The sequence below is a fragment of the Phasianus colchicus genome, chromosome 2 (assembly GCF_987193195.1).
Source record: "Phasianus colchicus chromosome 2, bPhaCol1.hap1.1, whole genome shotgun sequence".
NCBI classification, from domain to species: domain Eukaryota; kingdom Metazoa; phylum Chordata; class Aves; order Galliformes; family Phasianidae; genus Phasianus; species Phasianus colchicus.
The window spans coordinates 110,096,028-110,108,127 of NC_143437.1; the positions used below are offsets into that span (position 1 = coordinate 110,096,028).

The 12,100-nt window shown below is 46.2% G+C and overlaps 1 protein-coding gene across 2 annotated transcripts in view; it reads left to right on the forward strand.

The window, feature by feature from the left end:
- CD2AP (CD2 associated protein) overlaps positions 1-12,100 on the forward strand; it is a 65,202-nt gene that overhangs the window by 19,661 nt on the left and 33,441 nt on the right. The gene's annotated exons all lie outside the window — the stretch shown is intronic.

Sequence of the window (12,100 nt, forward strand, 5' to 3'; positions counted from 1 at the left end):
TCCATTTGTAACAGCTGAAATCTGGAGTCTGCTGAGCCGCCAGGTATCTTAACGTGAGGAGTATGCAAGTGTTACTGGGGTTACACCTTCCTTCTTTATACTTTTTACTTCTTTTGAATATCTTCCTTGGTGTAACTTCCATGAAGTATAATTAACAAGAATTTAGATATTCCTGTCTTTCTGAAGTAAAATTATAATTTGCAGAGCAGGAATTCATTGACAGTTTCATAGTAAGATGCATTATATTATTAAACCGTAAGAGGGAATTTGTCCAGTGTTGTGATCACATCTTCATGCTTGTGTACAGTAAAATTGATGATTTTTCTGTTTGATTTCATGAAAAAAAATATATATATATACTCATTTTTATACATTGCTGAAAAAATTAATTGCCCACCTTTAAAAATGATTGGAATTAACCAGCTGTTCCTGTTGTGCCTCTTTGCAAGGGAAAGTGAGTAAGAATGCTTTCACTTGTCTAACACTTGTATCTTGTTTTATCTCATTGCCAAATCTCTTTGAGGTCTAGGGCTGTGTATAAATACTGACTGACTTTTACCTTATGTGCTTTTTGATGATCGTTGTGCTGGTGACATCCTTGCCAGGCCCATAGGTGCCATGTGGGAAGGATCACACCAGGTCTTGGCTCACCAAGGTTAGTTTGCTGAACAGTTCAGAGGGTCAGAGCTGGCATGCTTTTATGTGAAGAACTCAATTGCATGTTGTTTTTCTCTTCTCCAAATTCAAGAACTTTCACAAACTTTGATATAAATCATTGTGGTGTTAGCACATGAAGGGTTGGTGGGCTGCAGCAAGGAGGTGAAAAGCAACTGGAACAGAGCTGTATTTCGGCCTTGCAAACAAGGAAGGTCCTTTGAGAAATGAATTGGCTGTTGCTTACCTCACCCATCAGCTGTTCAAACTCTAAGTGAGGCGGTGGCTGGGCTTCCTATGGAGCGGGCTGTGTTACTGCTCTGAGCAGGAGCTCCCTGCAGATCCTGAGGGCAATCCAGTTGGGAGTGGAGAATGTAGCAGGTCTGTGGGATGGGGAGGTGACAAGAAGCAGGGGATGAATGTGGCTAGCTTGAATTTCATGCTTTTCTGAAAGGATCGCCGTATTCCTGGCATGAATGTCATCTCATGCATTACATGGGGACTTGGCCTGAACTCATCCGAAGGCTCAATTGTTTGGTTGGTTTTATATATGTATGCAAAACAGAGTGTGTGTGCACGTGTGTATGTGTGTATATACGTCACAAGAATTGGGTGGAGGCCAGCGTGTAACCTCTCCATGAAGAATTTGGATGGTGAATTGTAATCTCTGCTGATTGCATAGGTTAGCGTTTGAAGCTGAAAGTGCTGAAAGTGTTCCTCACTGGAGTTGCCTGGCTTTTTCCTATGTGAAATGTTTTGAAATATAATAAATACATGATAGTTTAAATGGGACAAAGCTGGACTCTCTGTCTTGTTTTCAATTATATGTTTATGAAGGAGGAAAAACTGGAACACAGGAAGTTCCATACAAACACAAGGAAGAACCTCCTTACTGTGAGAGGCTGGGACTGCTGCCCAGGGGTGGTGGACTCTCCTCAGCAGTCAGGGCCTGAGATGGATGCCTTCCATGCGACCTGCTGCAGAGCTGCAGAGCTTGGACTCAGTGATCTCCTGAGGTCCCTTGCAATTCTGTGTTTTTCTGTGAGTCCTTTTATATCCTGTGAAGTCATTGATTTTTGTCAGACAGCTGCAGGAGCACTGCAGGGATACAGCAGTAACTCCAGCTCATTCAGCTCTTGCTCGTTTTGCTCAACTCCTGCAGGACAAAAGCTTGTTGCCAGGTGGCAGCTCTAGTGTCCATGGCTGCCAGACAGCCTGCAACTTCTTGTCTGAAGGACAACCAAAATACCAATGGGAGGAATAGGGCTGCATGCCTTCTTGATGTGTTGGATGCCCCAGATTCAGACTGTATGTCATCACAGCTAAAGCAGATCCCAGTCCCATTTTATTCCCTGTGCTGGGTTTACAATGCAGACTTCACCAACGCTGCTCCTCGTGCTTTGATTTTTGCACTAGACAATTCAACTTTTCTGTTCAAAATATAACTGAGAGCTGTCAACTTCATTTTAAGTTGCTATCAGTCTTGCAGGAAATAGTTTTTTGTTGGTGTCTTCATTTTCTCTCAGATTTTCTAAGTATTTCCATGTAGCAGTTTTATGGAAGCTGTAAGGTGGTAGCAATTAGTTCTGTGCAGTTCAGAGTGTAGCAAAGGAAGCTGACATCATGCTCTCGGGTGGGTGTTAAGGTTAATTTGTTGCACAAACAAGTAGGTGAGCTAAGCGCTGTGTTAACCCATAATATTTCTAAACAAAAGGGAGTCTGTGTAAGCTTCCTGTGGATACTGATGCTCTGCTGATAATGCTTGATACCTTGTAATGTATGCTGGTAGTTATTATTATTAGCAGACTTTCTGCATGCTGATGCAGCATCCTGAAGAAGGCTGGTGGTGGCTGATTCTGTTTGCCAGCTGGGAGTGGGCATGTTCTACAGGCCCTTGCAAAGCTCTTACACCTTGACAGGGTAAGCCAAAGTCTGAGGCTCTGTGCGGCTCTTAGAGCTGACTTGCACCATGTTATTTTGCATTTAGAGAAAGTGCGTGGATACCTTCAGTTAAGGAGAATCAGATGCCCTGTAAAGCTTCCATGGTGTTCTTGGTTAGTAGTGTCACGGTGTGCTTGACTGGAAAGTGGAAAGTACCCAAAGGTTGGGATGAGGTGAGGTTGGGTGGGGATGCCTGAAGCAGTCCTTACATGAGAGCTCACAGCTGGTGGAAAAACACACAACGGCTGCATGGTTGCAAACAAATGGCTCAAACACTGTGAGCAGTTACACTGCCCACCTGTGAAGCCATCTTCCTTGAATTTACTTTCAGTAATAGGTCTTTTCAAAAGTGCTCTGCTTGTATTGCAGTGTTGGGCTTTAGAGTGCTTGATAGGAGCTCAGTTTTTCCTCCCTGCCTCATAACAAAATGTACTTTCTCAGTTTTGTTTCGGACTCCTGGCTCATACATGCCTTGTTGCTATAAGCTGCCTTTCTTCTTGAAGTTGTGGAGCTCCTCTGCAGGTGTGGAGGTTTGCAATCTCAGCGCCAAATTCTCACTTAAAATTCCAGTTTGGTTTATGTTCCTATATGCTTTTAGTTATGTTGTAATATTTGAACTGAATATTTTGTTCCTGACATCGCTGTTATTGCCATTTCTCTTCCTGCTTTCAACAAGGGCAGTACTGAAATAAACAACCTCATAAATTCCTGAAAGAAATGAGTAGTGGAAATCTTGCAGACTTCTATTGTTTTTTTTGACAGTAGCTTTTCCTTTCTTAAATTCATCATCGTGAAACTACCCACACCCATTTGTATCCAGTACGAGTTGAAGCAGTGGGTGATACTGCTAAATGGAATATTCACTCTCCAACTCTTGCATTAAGCTTAAAGTGATTTGGTGTTTGTTCATTCGCTTATTTTAGAAAGCTTTTATCTATACACAGTGAAAAGTTTTTTAGGATCGTAATAATAATTGAAACAAAATGAGCAGCTTTTATCTTTGCAGCCAGGCAGGCTGTGAGCGTGTTCATGACAGTAAAACTAGCTGGGTCGTAAGCTTGGGGCAGTGCTTCAAACAAGGGAGGGGCAGTGGATAGATTAACTCATAGCTTCCATCAGTGAGGGCAGACAGGCTGCTGAGCTTGGGGAGCATTGTGGGGAGCAGGCTGGGATCCTTCTGAAAGCACGTGCTGCATGTGCCCACCTGGGCACAGCATGGCTGTGCTGCGCCGCGGCTCAGAGTGCTGCTTGCCTGCAAGGTGTGTGCAGCTGCTGCCCTGCACCGTGCTGCTGTCCTGCTCAGGTTAGTGAGCCCCTGAACTTTGCTCGCTACGACATTTTCTTCTCTTCCTCCTCTGAAATAAAAAAAAAAAAGCAGAACACAGGGTGTGTTCGAGCAAATATGTCCCTGGAAGTGGTAAGCTTGCTTTATTTTCCATATGTTCTTACAATCAATACATTGATTTTGTGTTTTGGGGAAATGAATATGAAAGCAGCATGAATTAAAAAAGCTATGGTTGCTGTATGATTTTTTTAGGTTGCACTTAATGTACTTTGTATATGCTCTGTCTGTGCAGCTGTTCGTGTAACAAAATGATTTGATTTTGATTTAGATGAACTTCTTTTCAGTGTACAGAGACAGGCAGGAATTGCAGTCAGCTACAGTGCTTGGGTGAAGGATTCCTTTAAACAACTGCTGTTTGGTTTCGAGAGCTCCTTTCTTGTTCAGCTTCCTGGTCTGTGTACCTGTCAGTGTATAGAAAACACAACCCAAAGCCCCTCTGCTCTGCCTCAGAGCCCTCCTCCACCCGACCCTTTTCACTGGGAGCAGATCCAGCTATAGCAGAGCTGAGCTGCTGCTCGGGGCTGAGATGGTGCAAGGTCCCCAGCGTGCTGCGAGCCCATGAGGGAAGCTTTGCCTGAAAGCTCCTTCAACTGTAGCAATGTCCTCTGCAATTCCTTTGTGAAAATAGCACATAGGCCTCACCCAGATCTATAACCACAAACTGTGGAGCCGGGAGGGATTGCAGGCAAGGTAAAGGCACGTGTCTCAGTTCCACCTAATTCTCGTTTTCTTACAACTAGTAAAGTAACAGTTGACAAAATGGATAATTAACTATAAACCTCTGTACTTAATGTCTGTGTGATGGGCCATACAGTTAGGAAGCACATATGGGGGTCCTCAAGACAGAAGTCAGAAGGAGTGTGTTTTGTTAAAGTAATGCAGTAAAATGCATACCTGTTTCCAGAACTTCAGATTGGCTCTTCTGCTGTGTGTCACAGCAGGCTGTGTGTTTTGACACCTGTTCAGTCTGAATTCTTTGCATTCAAGTAATGCTTGGAGAAAATTAAATGTACACTAATAAATCAATCCTAGCAGTCAAGAGATGCTTTGGTTTATGTAGCTTTCTCCTTTCTTTTCTGCTGTTTTGAGGAAATTGGCACAGATTAGGCTTGTTAGGGGATGTGAGGCTTAGGGGTATGGAGACTTCTTTGGCTTCCTGATGAGGGGAGAGGAAAGTTGGTTTGGTGGGAAAGCAGCTCTTGCTTTGAAGAAGCTTCTGCTGCTTTTTTTTTTTTTTTTTTCCTTCAAAAAGAAAATGTGTAAAATTGAAAGTTACATAATTTTGGGTTTAGTGCTGAGTGCATGAGAAACGATGGCCAGAAGCAAGCTCTGTTTGCCCTGCTAAGGAGGGAAGCAGGGATTGTGAGGTGTGTTACTGGCACATGTGGGGAGTCCATGATTCCTGCTGGTTTCCTTCCAGCTCTTGGAGAAAGCAGCACTGCTGGAGGGCACCCTTCGTGGTGAGCTGGCTCAGTGGCACTGGGCTGGTTTTGGGGAGCACCCAGGCAGGGCTGCCCAGCCTGTTCCCAGTCCCATCTATTGAGTGGGATGGTAGCAGGGTTTGCTGCGACTGCGGGGTGAGAGAGTTCTCAACTATTTGTCTGTTCTGTCCTGTGTGAATGAACAGTGAAACAGGTATGAAGGTGAATGGCTTGGTTGTGCCTTGCTTATGATGGGATGGAACCTTTGTTTCAAAAAAGGAAATAAGAAGGTGAAGCACACTGCCACATAAAGCCAGTGACATTCAAATGCAGTCGTGTGTAGCAGTTCTTGTTAGGATTCAGAGCTTATGGTGGATTACTCTTGTTTATATGGGTCTTTCTGTCTGTTTCTTCTACAACTATGTCTGCTTATGTCTATTCTGTCTGCAACTGTTTACGAGGGTGGATAGTGGTAGGACAAGGGGGAATGGCTTTAAAGTGAGATGGGAGGCTTAGGTTGGATATGAGGAGGAAGTTTTTCAGCCAGAGGGTGGTGAGGCACTGGAACAGGTTGCCCAAGGAGGCTGTGGATGCCCCATCCCTGCAGGCATCCAAGGCCAGGCTGGATGTGGCTCTGGGCAGCCTGGGCTGCTGGTTGGCGACCTGCACACAGCAGGGGGTTGGAACTGGAGGAGCACTGTGGGCCTTTGCAACCCAGGACAGTCTATGACTCTGTGATTTGTGGTTGAAATGTTTGGGTTTATGCCAGGTGAGACCTTGTGAAGTCTCTCCATAAAGTAACCTGTCTCACATAGGTTGGAAAAGCAAAGCTGCAAAGTGGATTTGAGCTTACACATGGTCTGAACTGCCCTGCAGAACTCCTGTTGTGGACATGCTCTCCTGGCGCGAGTGCTTGTGGGTGCCTCTGTGGTAGCTGGGGGCCCAGGGTTCTTGTGCCATGATTGGGAGTGGAAGGAACACAACATGTTGTTTGGATGTTGTTTGGTAATACCTTTACTGTATTCACACTGGGATTGTATTGCTTTATTGGTGTAAGCTGCAAATATATGCAGTATTTCATTCCATCAGAAGAGGGGTGGCCAGCAGGGACAGGGAGGTGATTGTCCCTCTCTACTCTGTTCTTGTGAGGCCCCATCTGCAGCACTGCGTCCTCGGCCCCAGTACAAGAAAGAGAGGGTCCAGAGGAGCCACAAAGATGATCAGGGGCTGCAGCACCTCCACTACAAAGACAGGCTGAGGGAGCTGGGATTGTTCAGCATGGAGAAGAGAAGGCTGCGGGGTGAATCATTGCAGCCTTCAGTACATAAAGGGAGCCTACAAACAGGAGGGGAGTCAGCTCTTGGAAAGGGGAGATAACAGCAGGACAAGGAGAAATGGTTTGAAGCTGAGGGAGGGCAGATTGAGGTTGGATGTGAGGGGGAAGTTGTTTGCTGTGAGAGTGGTGAGGTGCTGGAACAGCTGCCCAGAGAGGCTGTGGGTGCCCCGTCCATCCCTGGAGGTGTTCAAGGCCAGGTTGGATGGGGCCCTGGGCAGCCTGGGCTGCTGTGAAATGTGGAGGTTGGAGCTCCAACCCCCCTGCCTGTGGTGGGGGCTTGGAGCTTCGTGATCCTTGAGGTCCCTTCCAACCCAAGCCATTCTGTGATTCTGTGAAGAGTGCACTGGTGCTTCTTTTTTTGCATTTTAAAGTAGCGTTGACAAGATTATGTAAGGAATGGGAGGAACTCCTAAGCAGTGCATCAGTGGCAGAACTGACATGGAAAGGAACTTGAGGTGCTGTTCCCAAGGATGGCAGGGGAAAACATGATGTCTGGCATGTGTGAGCACTGCTGAATACACTCATTATTCTCATTTGAGCTATCCAGGTGTTTGACTGTACGCACTCTTGCTTTCCAAAAAGAGGAATCTGCCCATGGAGTTCTGGTGGAGCTGTGTGCTCTTGGATGTGTGCTGCTGCACTTAGGTGTAGTGGGCTGGAAAGGAAAACTGCTGTATGCAAATCGCTACTCCTTTAACCACATGAAACGGTGTGCACTTCTGCCCTTCCTTAGTTAAACTTCATTGTGTTTGATTTTATAACTTCCTTTCCAAGTGCTGGTAGTTTGTAGGGAAAGTGTGTTGCGTCAGATGGAGTTTGCAGCTACAATTAAGTAAACTGCAGTGTGTGTGTAGTGTCTCGGTCAGAAATAACTAACAAGATGCACAGAAAGCTTAGTCTAAGTTTAGACCTTTTTCTACATACAGAAATCTAAAGTACTGTTATAACTATGTAGTGTGCAATTACAGTATGTAATGATACTAACAAGGTCAATTACCCAGGTAATATGTAATGCTTGCTGCATCCTGGGAATCTCTGGGTGTGCAGTACGTTCTCACGTGTCAGATAAATCAAGATGTGTGCACACCCAGTACTACTGATGTTGCATCTGTTCTTTTGCTTTTTTTTTTTTTAATGAGGTTGAATGAAGTAATCACATTTGCAAACTTGCAACATGATAACTTGTGTGAGCCTACCTCTGCTGTTCTGCCAGCCTGCAGCACCAAGGCCTGCATCATAGAATCACAGAATGGCCTGGGTTGCAAAGGCCCACAGTGCTCATCCAGTCCCAACCCCCTGCTGTGTGCAGGTCGCCAACCAGCAGCCCAGGCTGCCCAGAGCCACATCCAGCCTGGCCTTGAATGCCTGCAGGGATGGGGCATCCACAGCCTCCTTGGGCAACCTGTTCCAGTGCGTCATCACCCTATGAGTTTGGTTTGGGGGGCCTTTGGGGAAGCGAGCTCTTATCTATGGCATATATCAAATATTTGGGGTTTCATTTTTACTTCTGATTCAGCAAGTCCTTTAAACATTTGGTTTTGTGCCCTTGGCAAAGGTCCTGGGCCTTCAGATGTGGTGCTGTGGAGCATCTTGTCCCTTTATACCCTTAGAGGAAGTGGCCTGGAGTGAAGTGCTGAATGTTGTGCAGGGGCTGGGGGAAGAATCATAGAACCATAGAATTGCTCAGGTAGGAAAAGACCTTAAAGATCATGGAGTCCAACCACAACCCAGCCATCCTACCCCAACTCTAACAGCCCTCCGCTAAATCACGGCCCTGAGCACCACATCCAAATGTTTGTAAACACATCCAGGGATGGTGACTCCACCACCTCCCTGGGCAGCCCATGGCAGTGCTGAACAGCCCTTTCTGTAAAGAAGTGTTTCCTGAGATCCAACCTAAACCTCCCCCGGCACAACTTGAGGCCATTTCCCCTCATCCTGTCACCAGTGAGAAGAGACCAACCCCGCTCTGCTGCAATCGCCTTTCAGGTACTGGAAGAGAGCAATAAGGTCTGCCCTCAGCCTCCTCTTCCCCAGCCTAAACAGCCCCAGTTCCTTCAGTCTCTCCTCACAGGCCGTATTCTCCAAGCCCTTCCCCAGCCTTGTTGCCCTTCTTTGGACCTGCTCCAGCACCTCCATGGCCTTCCTGTACTGAGGTGCCCAAAACTGAACACAGCACTCGAGGTGAGGCCTCACCAGTGCTGAGTACAGGGCAGATGACTTCCCTGGCTGGAAGCCTTGGGAGTCTCCCAGCAGAGGACAGCTGTACTGCCAGCAGGTACAGGAAGCCTGGGCAATGGTGGGCAGGAAAAATTAAACATCACAGTGCCCGTGGTGGTTAATGGAGCACATGCTGCCCTGGACCAGCAATACAGGCACTTCATCCACTCTTTCCCAGGGCAGCTCAGTGAATTGATGATGTCTGTGGGTGCTGCTTAGTGCTGTTCTGTGGCTGCTGGTTTATAGGACTAACATTAAGCTCTTGTCTGTAAGAACAACTTCAAGAAATATAGCTCAACTTTCATACGTATAAACAAGTAGAATGGGGAGAAAAAGTGCTTAGTGTTTTAAGATGTTTTATTTGATAATATGGCAGCACCATGAAGTATTGTTTAGATATTTTTATTGAAGTATTTTAAGGTGACTTTTCTTAATTAAATGCTTGGGAAACACTAATGTAAGCATCTCTTCTAGATGCTCTGTTAATGTAGGGTCCATTACTTGGCTACTGGGGCTGCTGGCTGACTTTGCTAGAGCCAGGCTTTGGGCTGGGAGCCTGCAGCCACAGCTGCTCGTGTAGCAGTTTGTTTCTGTAGCTTCTGTGAACATTGTTGGAGATTTGTGTCAGCTAGTAGCTTTCCTTCTAGCTTCACAGTCCTGAACTGAAACACATTTAGCTGGTGTGTATGGGAGTCAAAATATAAAGCAGTTTCAGTTTTGGAAGAGATGAAGGTGAGGAATGATGCTGCCTTCCTGCTGAGCAGTCCCTGCTTCAGCCATAAACTGAGGGGATAAATCAACCCTGAGACACATCAAATTGCCCACGAGGTAGTTGTCTTGGAAAACAAAGGTTATCAGGATTGAGCGTTCTTCAGTGCTTCGGGGGACTGTAACTGCTTTCATCTTTGAAGTGATTGGTTTCTGTTTTCAAGAATAACTTTTAACCCTCTGGGTTGCTGCAGTGTTGTTTGTGCCAGCTGCCAGCGGAGTCCTCTGCTGGGTGATGCAAAGAGCTCCAGGGACAGAGTTCAGGCAGCAGCTCAGCTATTTGTGTTCATAAGCTGTCTAGATCTGTCCTTTCAGTTCATGGCAGGTGTGACAGAAGAATGGGGCAGGTTGCTCGTTTTCCTTTCCTTGCCGTGGTTAAATACTTCACATCTGGTGTTCAGTGGACACTTGCATTTCAGATGCTAAAACATACTTCCAAGGGGACCCATAGTTCAGGGGACGCTGTTGGCTCAGGAGGCTGAAGGTGTTCCAGCTGCCATGTGCGTGCCTGTGTGCTGCTGTCACTAAGGGCTGAAGGCAGGAGGTGGTGGGCTCTGAACTGCTTAGAGGGGAAGGCTCTGTATTCCAGGAGCCATCGTGTTTCATTGCGCTTCATCAGAGCTTTTGACTCACGTCTGTATGTGGCTGTGTTTTTTTGCATCTGTACACAGTGACACACCTATGTGCTGTTAGTCTTTGATAAAGCAGTTTTGTTGCTGTAAGGTGAAGGGGTGAGGTGGTACAAACTGTACATTCTATGAGCAGTTGCCTGTTTCACTGAATCCCAGAACGGCCTGGGTTGCAAAGGCCCACAGTGCTCATCCAGTTCCAACCCCCTGCTATGTGCAGGTCGCCAACCAGCAGCCCAGGCTGCCCAGAGCCACATCCAGCCTGGCCTTGAATGCCTGCAGGGATGGGGCATCCACAGCCTCCTTGGGCAACCTGTTCCAGTGCCTCACCACCCTCTGGATGAAAAACTTCCTCCTCATATCCAACCTAAACCTCCCCTGTCTCACTTTAAAGCCATTCCCCCTTGTCCTATCACCATCCACCCTCACAAACAGCCGTTCCCCTCCTGTTTATCCGCTCCCTTCGAGTACTGAAGGCCACAATGAGGTCTCCCTGCAGCCTTCTCTTCTCCAAGCCAAACAAACCCAGTTCCCCTTTCTTCATAGAAGAGGTGCCCCAGCCCTCTGATCATCTTAGTGGCCCTCTTCTGGGTTCATTAATTTGTTCATTCCACTTGCTTCTGCTTCCCTACAATGAGTGGCAGGTTCAGCTCTCATCTCCTTATTTTCTGTTCAGTAGAATATGAATCATTCTACTTCATTTCCAATACTTCTTCATTTCCAAGACCAGGAGTAGGCAGCACCATTACTGCTGTTCTGACGGACAGGAAAAGAGTTGAGAAAAGTCTGGAGGCTCTGACACTTAGGTCTGTGTCTCTGTATGTACTGTGCTGCTGCTGAAGTTCTCTCACTTCAAAGTATGCTCAGCCAGCAACAGAAACGTGTGCAGCTTTTGTACAAGCTGATGTTTCTTAGCTTACATCAGAAATAATGCAAAAAGGATATTGTTCTTGGTATAACAGCACATACAGAAGGAATGGGGAACTAAAATGTTGTGTTATGCTTGAAGAGTCTAGCTAAGGATTTAAGTTTATTGGTTAATGAACTTCTCTGTGCCCTGTTGTTCAGGAGCAGGATAAATTTATATATATATATCCCTCATGTCCCTTCAGACTTCTGACCTGGTTTCTGCATTGTCAGTCATTTCTTGTTGGCAGGCAGTGGGCTTAGGATTACCCTGATCTTTTTTTGCTGTGGAGTTGAACTTGCACACGATTTTACATTATCAGCCTGTGCTGGTGTCAGCAATTTGTAAGGGGTGTGACATATGCATTTAATGGAGATTATAAACACGGAAAGCCCTTATGGCTAGTTCTGTGGTTTGTACCAGAACAAGGGTGGTTGCTCCCAGGCTGAGCACTTGATGCTGGGATTGCTGTGCTGACTCCTGCTGCCAAGTCATACGTGCATGAAGTCTGCGTTGCTCATGGAAACGCTGACAAGCCCCTTGCTGTAGTGGGTTGGCATAATATGAATATTAAAACTTCCAGCTGCAGTGAATGTCAGACTCAGTTTGTTTTTGCTGGCTGACAATGATTGGTGGCCTCATCTCAGAACGGGCTGAAGTGTCCTGGAAAGCTTTCATTGTCATAATGCAGGCTCTGTTGAGATATATAGGTCTGCCTTCAAGCAGCAATACAAACCAAGAAAAACTCCTTCCTTGTTCTGAAGGCAGTGATTGGCAGCCTTAGGAACGTTCAGATTAGATATTAGCAGTAAATGGGATGTGTTACTTTGATTTGAATGCAGAGCTCAGACCTGTGTGCACTGTTGTTTTGGCAGAGAT